General features: G+C 46.1%; 1 pseudogene across 1 annotated transcript; it reads right to left on the minus strand.

Annotated features, from left to right (window-relative positions):
* Positions 1 to 485: 485 nt before the first annotated feature.
* LOC307192368 (RNA-binding protein 7-like) lies at positions 486 to 1,304 on the minus strand (annotated as a pseudogene). The gene has a single exon. The product of its transcript is annotated as an RNA-binding protein 7-like (transcript).
* Positions 1,305 to 9,182: the final 7,878 nt, after the last annotated feature.

Genomic DNA, 9,182 nt, shown 5'->3' on the forward strand with positions numbered 1-9,182 from the left:
AAACGTTAGTAAATTGAATTACTGAATTTACATTTTCTCATTTATTAACAAAATACTGAGTTATTTCAGACTATCAACTTGAATGTTTTCCATTATATACACCAAAAATCTGGTTCCCTAACAAGAAATTTCTTGCAATACAAAAAGATAACAGATAATTAAAATATTTGCTTCATAATACAAGTAATCCGTAAAATACATCCCTTCCTCAATTGTCTAAAATGATTAGGAATTGTGGCACTTTCTTTAGCATAAAACCCTTTCCTCTTCTTAAAACTCTGAGGTGAAATGTTATTTATGTAATAAAACTAGAACCACAATTTTTCTCATTTCTGTATTGGACTGCAATTAGGTTTTAAAAATTTTATAAAGAAATGTGGCAACTTGTAAAGCTGTTCTATAGAGTTTTTTTAAGAAAACATTCCCAGAAACAACTTAACAAAAGGGCCTAGAATGACCCTATGAAAACATCCTTTTAACACTTCTTAGTGTCGAGATGAGTGCCAATTTCCATCGCTACCACTGTCTCTTCTGTTATCATAGTCATGGCTCCAGCCATGAAGTGATTTCTCTCTTCATAGAAGAAATCATCTCTGCTTCTTCTGTAATGATGGTCGGACCCATGGTCAGTGTAATACTGTTCACGGCTATGTCTATCCACTACGTAAGGACGAGAATTCTGTCCGACTTTTCGCTGTGATAATGGTGTATCTTGGCCCCACTGGGAGGTTGAAGATTAGTTAAAAGTATGATTATGTGACTGAGCTGATGGGGAAAATCCTGATTGATCCAGATGTGGAGAACCAAATTTCCCTCCATAGGACATCTGTCTCAAAGCACTGTTCATCACTGCTTGTCTCTGAAAATTTTCTGAAGAAGAAAAAGATCTTTGAATTATCGGTGTTGATGGAGTCATGTTATCCACTGTCCTTTCGTACCTGCTAGGAGACGTGGAAGTAGGGCTTGAACTTCCAACATGCTGCTGGGAATATGACAAACTGACCTCCTGTGAGGCATGGCTGCTTCCTGATCTAAACTGAAGTTTGATGGGCCTTCCAAAAAGTTTGATTCCGTTAAGCAGATTCATGGCATAAGGAACAGATAACTTCACGTTTGAAATTCACAAACGCAAACTGCTTTGGTTTACCATCTTTATCTTTTGGAATTTTCACTTTTATTACTGGCCCAGCCTGTTGGGTGCCGGGATGCACCGTCCCGCTTGTCCCAGGAAAGCGGGGATGGCCATTGGGCCGGGCCCTACCCAGGCCGGAAAACGAAAGGGAAAGCACGTTTGCATCTTTCATTGGTCCTGTACTTTTGTCCAACTGATTACATGTTAACTAATTGCTCCTTAGTGATTTTTAAAAATAAAATCTTCCAGCAGTTGACTAACAGACCCTGCTAACCAAGCGTTAAGATAATCCAAAAGATACCTTGAAGGGATCCTAGTGGATTGTGTGTGGGTATTACGGGATGAGTATGAATACGTTTTAGAGAAAAGGAAGATGGTGCCTTATGACATTGTTTGTTGCCCCAGAGCTTGATGAATTACACTCGAGCCCCGTTCTGTCCTTCAGAGACAAGGCATTTCACTTGCAGACACATCTTTTTTTTCGATTCCACTTCTTTATTTCATTCTCCCCAAGGGATCTCAGGCAAGTGCACAGTTAGGCAACAAAGACTAGCAGGAAAACATCATCTAGGTGGGGTGTATTGGTTTCCATGGTTCCTGAGAAGTTAGAGTGAAGGAAGGAAGCGAAACTTGGGCACTGAAAGCAAATCTTCTATTCTTTCCTCCTTTCAATGCATAAACCCGTACAGAATCCCTCTGGGCAAGGGAGACAGAGCTCACTTAGTGATTCATTTAGATTCTGCATGAGAAGGAGATATTATTTTAGTCTTCATTATAAGAGGGGCCATTTCTTCAAATTGACCATTTTTCCCTCTAACTCTTTTCCAAAGTAGCCTGTTTACAATCTACTCTTGTAGATTACAGTACTCAGTAGAGACAAGTAGGGAGACATTCAGACCTTGAAAAGCTTCAAGACATCCCACAGAGTTGGAATGCTTTTCTCAAAGGGAAAAAAATTCTGCAAATGTGTATGTACTTGCCTATGTGCCCGAAAGAGCCAGCTGGACAGACCATAAACAGCTCCCATTCAGGAACAACAAAAGCCCATGTCAGAAGTCAAGGGACAGGGGGCTGAGAACTAATAATAATTTTGCACTTACACAGCAGTTTTCATCTGAAGACCTCAGAGTGCTTTATAAACATTAATTAAATTGCCCCACAGCCCTGCGAGATGGCTGTGTATCACTGTTTCCAATTTGCAGGGGGTGGAGGGAGGAGAAATGTGTGCCTGGAGTGAAGTTGGAACCAGGCCATGCTACAGTGCACGTGGATTGTGGACTCAGAAAAAGCAGTGGGACCTTTCCTCTGTGAATTTAAGGCTATGGTCACGTCTCATGGTACCTGCTTGACCAAGAAGGAGATGGTCTGGCAACAGGGCTGTCCAGGGCGACCCCTCAGCAGGACCCATCTCCTGCATAAGGCAGCCACCTGCACTGGGCTTGAGGGGCTCCGGCACGATCTCCCCGACAAACTCATTGCCATCATTACAGACGCATCCCTTCAGTGGGACTCATGAGGGCAAGTCAGGCCCATCTGAAATGCTGGCTCTGATTGCTTGGAAGTGTAGTCAGGACAGCTACTTGGAGAAGGACCGTGATGGGTACTCAGCAGAAAATCCTATGATCGATTATTATCTGCCTTGCATTTGGGAAAAAGTAGGTGTGGGTTGAATTGTGTCCTCTGAAAAGATACCTTTTTTTTAACAAAACTAATTTTATTGAAGTATAGTTGATTTACAATGTTGTGTTAATTTCTACTGTACAGCAAAAGTGATTCAGTTATATATATATATGTTCTTTTTCATATTCTTTTCCATTATGGTTTATCACAGGATATTGAATATAGTTCCCTGTGCTACACAGTAGGACCTTGTTGTTTATCCATCCTACATATACTAGTTTGCATCTGCTCATCCCAAACTCCCACTCCATCCCTCCCCCCCCACCACTCCCTTGGCAATCACAAGTCTGTTCTCTATGTCTGTGAGTCTGTTTCTGTTTTGTAAATAAGTTCATTTGTGTCATATTTTAGATTCCACGTATAAGTGATATCATACGCTGTTTGTCTTTCTCCTTCTGACTCACTTCACTTAGTATGATCATTTCTAGGTCCATCCCTATTGCTGCAAATGGCATCCTTTCATTCTCCCTGAAAAGATGTCTGGAAATCCTAACCCCGGTACCCGTGCATGTGACTTCATTTGGAAATCAGGTCTTTGTAGATGTAACAAGTTAAGATGAGGTCATACTGGATTAGAGTGGGCCCTGACTCTGAAGGCTGTGTCTCTGAGACAAGGGCAATCTGGATGCAGCCACAGAAAAGCATGGCGCATGAGGATAGAGGCGGTGATTGGCGTGATGTGCGTACAAGCCAAATGACCAGGATTGCTGGCGACCACCAAAGCTAGAAGAGGCAAGGAAGGAGTCCTTCCTAGAGCCTTGGCAGGGAGCACAGCCCTGCTGACACCTTGACTTCAAACTTTTGGCCTCTAGAATTATGAGAGAATAAATTTTGTTCTTTTAAGCCACCCGTTTGAGGTGCTTTGTTACAACAGCCTTAGGAAATTAATACAATAGTCTAAATATTGGAAGTTGCAAATGCAGGATCATTAAAATGGTCGTTTATTTAAAGACACATCCCACCATTGTAATAAGCGAAGGAAAGTTTTCTGGAGAGATTGGGCTGTGACGATGGAGATGAGGATAGGGTGAGCAGTGACATCACTTAGTCCTCTGGCCTGGCACCCGCTGATGGTTCTTAGCCACTTAGATGTTTTGGCGTGTCAGTCCTGTTGGAACATGTTGAATTATAATTGTGAAAATTCATTTAACACATCCCATTTCTTCATCCCTGTAATGACATAGAAAGAAAAACAAGGAAGGCAATTTGAAGCCCGATCAAGGATAGCAAAAGGCAAAAATAACCTACAAATAAGAAAAAGGAAAAATAAGATCCAAACACTGGGAAAATTAATCTGTCATGGGTGAAGCTGCAGACATTTGGGGCAAGAGATCATCTGTTGTATTCGTCTTTCGTCTTGCCCTTTGCAGGCTCCCTTTAAAAAATACAAACAGTCCTGGGATGGGCAACACATATAAAACAATACAATCATGTCAGGCTTTGGAGTCAGACAGATGTGAATGGAAATCCAGGCTCTGTCATTTACTATCTCTACGGTATTAAAGAAGTCACTTGACCTCTCAGTGCCTTAATTTACTCATCCGCTAAGTGGGTGTAATGATATTCTCAAACGTTTGTTGTCAGAATTAAATGAGTTAATATCTATTTCAAAGCCTGCTCTATAGTATGTACAGTATTATCAGTAGCGTTTGCTTCTGCTCAATAAATAGCTTTCCTTCCCGTGGAGAGTGGATAAGGTGGGATAGGCAAGCTGGAGACGGGGCAGAGGGAGAGGCTGGGGGAGATGACCCAGTTGAAAGATCCTGCTTAACGGAGTCTGCCATTGGACTGTGGTTTGAGGAGAAGTTGCTTCCTTCTCCCTGTAGCCTCAGGGTGGCCCTGCCCCCAAGATTCTCCTTTCCTCCTTGGCTAGGGTCCCTCAGAGCTGGGGGGGTGACAGAGTGCCCACAGTACACTGCTGTGGGCAGTGGAGCTGCTTCCTTGTCTGCCTGTGCTCTCTGAGCAGGGCCCACATCCAGGGAACTGGAGCTGGGAAACCCCTGGAGGCGGCTCCAGCTGTCAGCGGAGTCCTTTCCTCAGGCTGGGATCCAAGAAGTGTCAAGAAAGGAAGCAGAAGTTGTTCCTATCAGACTGGGCCGAGCAGTCAACAACCTCACCTTCTTTGATAGTGATCTTTGAGCCCCAGTTAAATGGGTCAACTCCTATTTACCCAAAAAGAAACAACCTTGCCAAACGGTTCATCATCATCTTTTCTTTTGTATTTTGTTTTTTTTTAACAAATGTGAACAAGTTTTGAGTGTAACTTCTTATTTCCCCAGGCTCCACACAACCAAAGGCATGAGTGACAGCCTTGATCAAAATATAAATATTTTAACGTTGAGTTCCCCCACCAGATATGGCTGGTAATAAACACAGACCCAGACCCTGTGGGTCCTGAGTGGCCCACTATTGCGCTTGGCCACCATCATGTTTTCCTCTTGGGTTGGCCATGCCGCTCTCACTCTGCCACCTGGTGGACTGGTTCTGCAACTGCATTTCCCATACCTGTGGCTTAGGTCTCAGGAGACTGTTGCTTTGTCGCTGTTCCTGCGGCTGTTGGGCCCATGAACATGGGAAAGGCCTCTCTCGTCAATAAAATCTCCCTAAATAAGAAGTTAGCTAATTGCAATTTCTTTCAGTTCCTAGAATTGGGGCACTTTCTACCTCCCAATGCTGCATTCAGAAATATCTTGCCCCCCTACCATTAGCCAAAACCCCTAGCCGGGCCCAGGCACTTGTCAATGACTCTCTCCTTTGACCAAACTTTAATCAACCTCCTGGGAGCGCTCGACTGGACTAGGCATGACCTTGGGCTTCCTTCTCCGTCCTTGTAGAAACCAGTTTGAGCAAGAATCCTATAAAGCCAGTTTAGTGAAAACTCCCCACCTTTGGTGTCTGACTACCCTTGATATCACGCTGGTATCAGCAAGAATTCTGTCGAGTCATTCTCACAAGAATTCCCATACCCGGGCTTCCCTGGTGGCACAGTGGTCGGGGGTCTGCCTGCCGATGCAGGGGACACGGGTTCGTGTCCCAGTCCGGGAGGATCCCACATGCTGCGGAGCGGCTGGGCCCGTGAGCCATGGCCGCTGAGCCTGTGTGTCCGGAGCCTGTGCTCCGCAATGGGAGAGACTGCAGCAGTGAGAGGCCCGCGTACCGCAAAAAAAAAAAAAAAAAAGAGAATTCCCATAGCCACGATGTCTCTCCTTAGAGTTTTCCATCCACTGACCCTCACTCTGCTCCTTCACTATGAATCCCCACTGTCCTTGTTAGAGTCAGAGTTAAGCCTGGTCTCTGTCCCCTACCACAACCCCCCACTGTAGTAGCCTTACCGTCGCTAGCAAGTGTCAGAAATCATTTTTTCTTTGACACATTTCAGCTGTCACTGCAGGAGGCATCCCTGTCCACCTGGGCATCCGAGGCTGGAGCAGACTCTTTTTCCTCTCTGAGACTCTTCATCCCAGAAAGGTCCTGCCTGACCCATCAGATTTAAAGTCTCCCAATAATCTCTCCCAGGAGGACTACTGAGGCTGGCAGTCATGTATCTTAGATTTGGGAGGGCATTCATAATTTCGAATCACCTTTCTCGCAGCCAACAAATAAGTCCTGAATTTCTGGTTTAAATAAAAATTTTCTGTGTTTTCTGCTTTGGCTCTGGGTCTCCCTCCTGATCACCCCAGCTGGTGTCAGCGTTACATGCCTCGGGCTCGTATTGTCCCTTTCAAATGTCCAGCCTTCTCCTTCAGCCTCAGAGCCTGCGTCTCTGTCTCCACCTTCCCCGCAACTTAGCTCAGGATCACAGCCAACTGACTGGCTGTGGACGGCTAGGCTTGCTTTCTCAGATCCTTGGGACTAGATAGGAGCCCAGGAGAAGAGGAGAGGAAGGGATGTGGCTTCGTTCTCTCTCTCCTCCCTGCCTCCCTGCCTAGAGCATCAGGCCGCTGGTCAGGTGATGCGTTCATCTGGCTATTTCTTCCTCCTGAAAATCCAGCCCCATTATCCCTGATACCAAATCCTTGGTAAAGAGAGGGCCAGGCTGAGCCTCGAACATGAAGACAGGGAGTGAAGGTAGCCTTGAGATTCTGGGCGTAAGAAAGCACCAGTTAAGAGACGGAGAGAAAAGAGATCGTATGTGGCGCCTCTCTGCTGGGAACGGGGACCAGACATGCATGAGGAGCCTGAGATCTGCGCCAGGCACTTTCCATCCATTAGCTTTTCCCATGTTATAGATTAGATAACTGAACCTCAGAGAGGTTAAATAGTGTCCCCAGATACCGTAGCTCAGGAGTGGAGCCAGGATTCGGACTTGGGTCTGCAGATTTATTTGACTTCTATGCTCCAGCTCTTTCCACCAAACCCTATTCCTCCCATGGGGGAGAAATGTGTACGCTCCTAGGGACAGGGATGCAGTCCTCCCACGTCTTCTATAGGAGAAGCCTGGCTGCCTTCGGTCAACCACCCCTCTGTGCCTTGGATCTTGTTACCATTCATGCCGTTTCTAATAACATATTCGTAATAATCTCTGAGGTGACAGACATGGCCCCAGTCCGCAGACATCCGGAAGGGCTCAGGGCTGCCATGACCACTGGCACAGGCTCCAGGCTCAGCCGGTACCTGCTGTGGACCTCGGATGCCTGGAATCAGATCCCCAGGCTGGGCAAGGGACGAGCAAAATGGCAACCAGGCCTGGGAGGGTCCCCTGAGACGGAGCCATGAGCTATGGCCCTTTGGTAAGGCCGATCTGCGCAGCAAGCCCCTGGGAAGTAGAAACCCCAGCCTGACAAGTGACCTTGACAGAATTACGGCAGTAATATTTTCAGCCGGTTGAGCTAGTCTTGGCCAATTTCTCTAGAGCATTAGGTGCAAACGTAAGTCCGCTGCTCCACATTGCACACGCCTGTGCTGGCCCCTCCCCCTGCGCCGTTTAAAGTATTTATCCTGTGGCTTGTACAAGCCACGTCTTTCTCTTCCCCAGTGAGAGTGAGAGTCTCCAGGCTTCCTTGCCCGCCACTGGATGTGCAGTGAAGCAGTGAGGACAAGAATCTTGTTCCAAGCCCATCAGGCCGGGCTAGCATTGGATGGCCTCCTGCACCAGCCAGCCTGTCTTTTGGGGATTGAAATTGATTTTCCTCCTTTCTGTGTGTGAGCACAACCCGAGGTACAGCTCTGTTACCAACGCCCATCCCAGGTGTGCATTTACAGGTGAACAGTGATACTCTTAAAAAGATAAATGGGGGCTTCCCTGGTGGCGCAGTGGTTGAGAGTCCACCTGCCGATGCAGGGGACACGGATTCGTGCCCCGGTCCGGGAAGATCCCACATGCCGCAGAGCGGCTGGGCCCGTGAGCCATGGCCGCTGAGCCTGCGCGTCCGGAACCTGTGCTCCGCAACGGGAGAGGCCACAGCAGTGAGAGGCCCGCGTACCGCAAAAAAAAGATAAATGGGAAAAGTTCTTTAAGAATGTCCTCTGTCACCTCTGCAGATGAACAGGATGTCTGCTTACATTTCCAAAGAGTAGCTTTTAATTTCTCCATGCCGTTGTGTGTGTGTGTGTGTGTGTGTGTGTGTGTGTGTGTGTGTCTGTACAGGGCTGGGGGTGAGAGGTTTCTGAAGCTGTGAGAGAAAATGTGTAAAACTCCAAATTCTTGTCCACGTGGCCAGCCTGAGATCAAGGCATGCAAGGTGCTTGCCTCTGGTGCCAGCTTTAAGGAGGTGACCAAAAAGTCAGTACTCAGAATGTGTTAATGTCATACATTAAAAAAAATCAAAATTAATGCAAAAAATCCACTGGGAGCAACATATCAAAATTTTAAATAAACAAATAGTTGACATCACTGGTTTTTCGCTTTGTTTCAGATTCCCATACGACTCGACATGGCACTTTAAAAACTTTTGATGTGATGTTCATCACGGATTTTTTAACATTAATTTTAATTTTTTAACTATTGCATGAAGATATCATTTATCTTGATTACTGAGTTTTTCCTGGTGTCCCTTTAAGTTTTGCAAGCCAAGGGAATTGCCTCTCCCTGATCTCAGCCCCCTTCAGACATGGCCCGAATCAGAGGCAGGGCTGTTTTTGAGAATAGCTGAAGATACTAGCTGGCGTTTATATTCAGCCTCCGAATTGAAAATGAGTTGCTGAACTCTTCCTCTACATGGTGACTGTCTGAGCCCAGAATGGCATTTGGATTTCATCATTGACTTGGTCCCAGCTAAAGTTATCCTGAGTGCCAAGCAGGAGTAAAGGAGGATTGGCTCTCTTGGGGATAGTGTCAATTCTGTATATACCATGGATGCCCCGAGAACTGTCCAGGCCGTGGGAGGATACACCGAGGCTCCTGGAGGCTGCTCAAGTTTAATTTTTATGC

The sequence above is a fragment of the Stenella coeruleoalba genome, assembly GCF_951394435.1.
Source record: "Stenella coeruleoalba genome assembly, chromosome: 10".
In the NCBI taxonomy this organism is placed as follows: domain Eukaryota; kingdom Metazoa; phylum Chordata; class Mammalia; order Artiodactyla; family Delphinidae; genus Stenella; species Stenella coeruleoalba.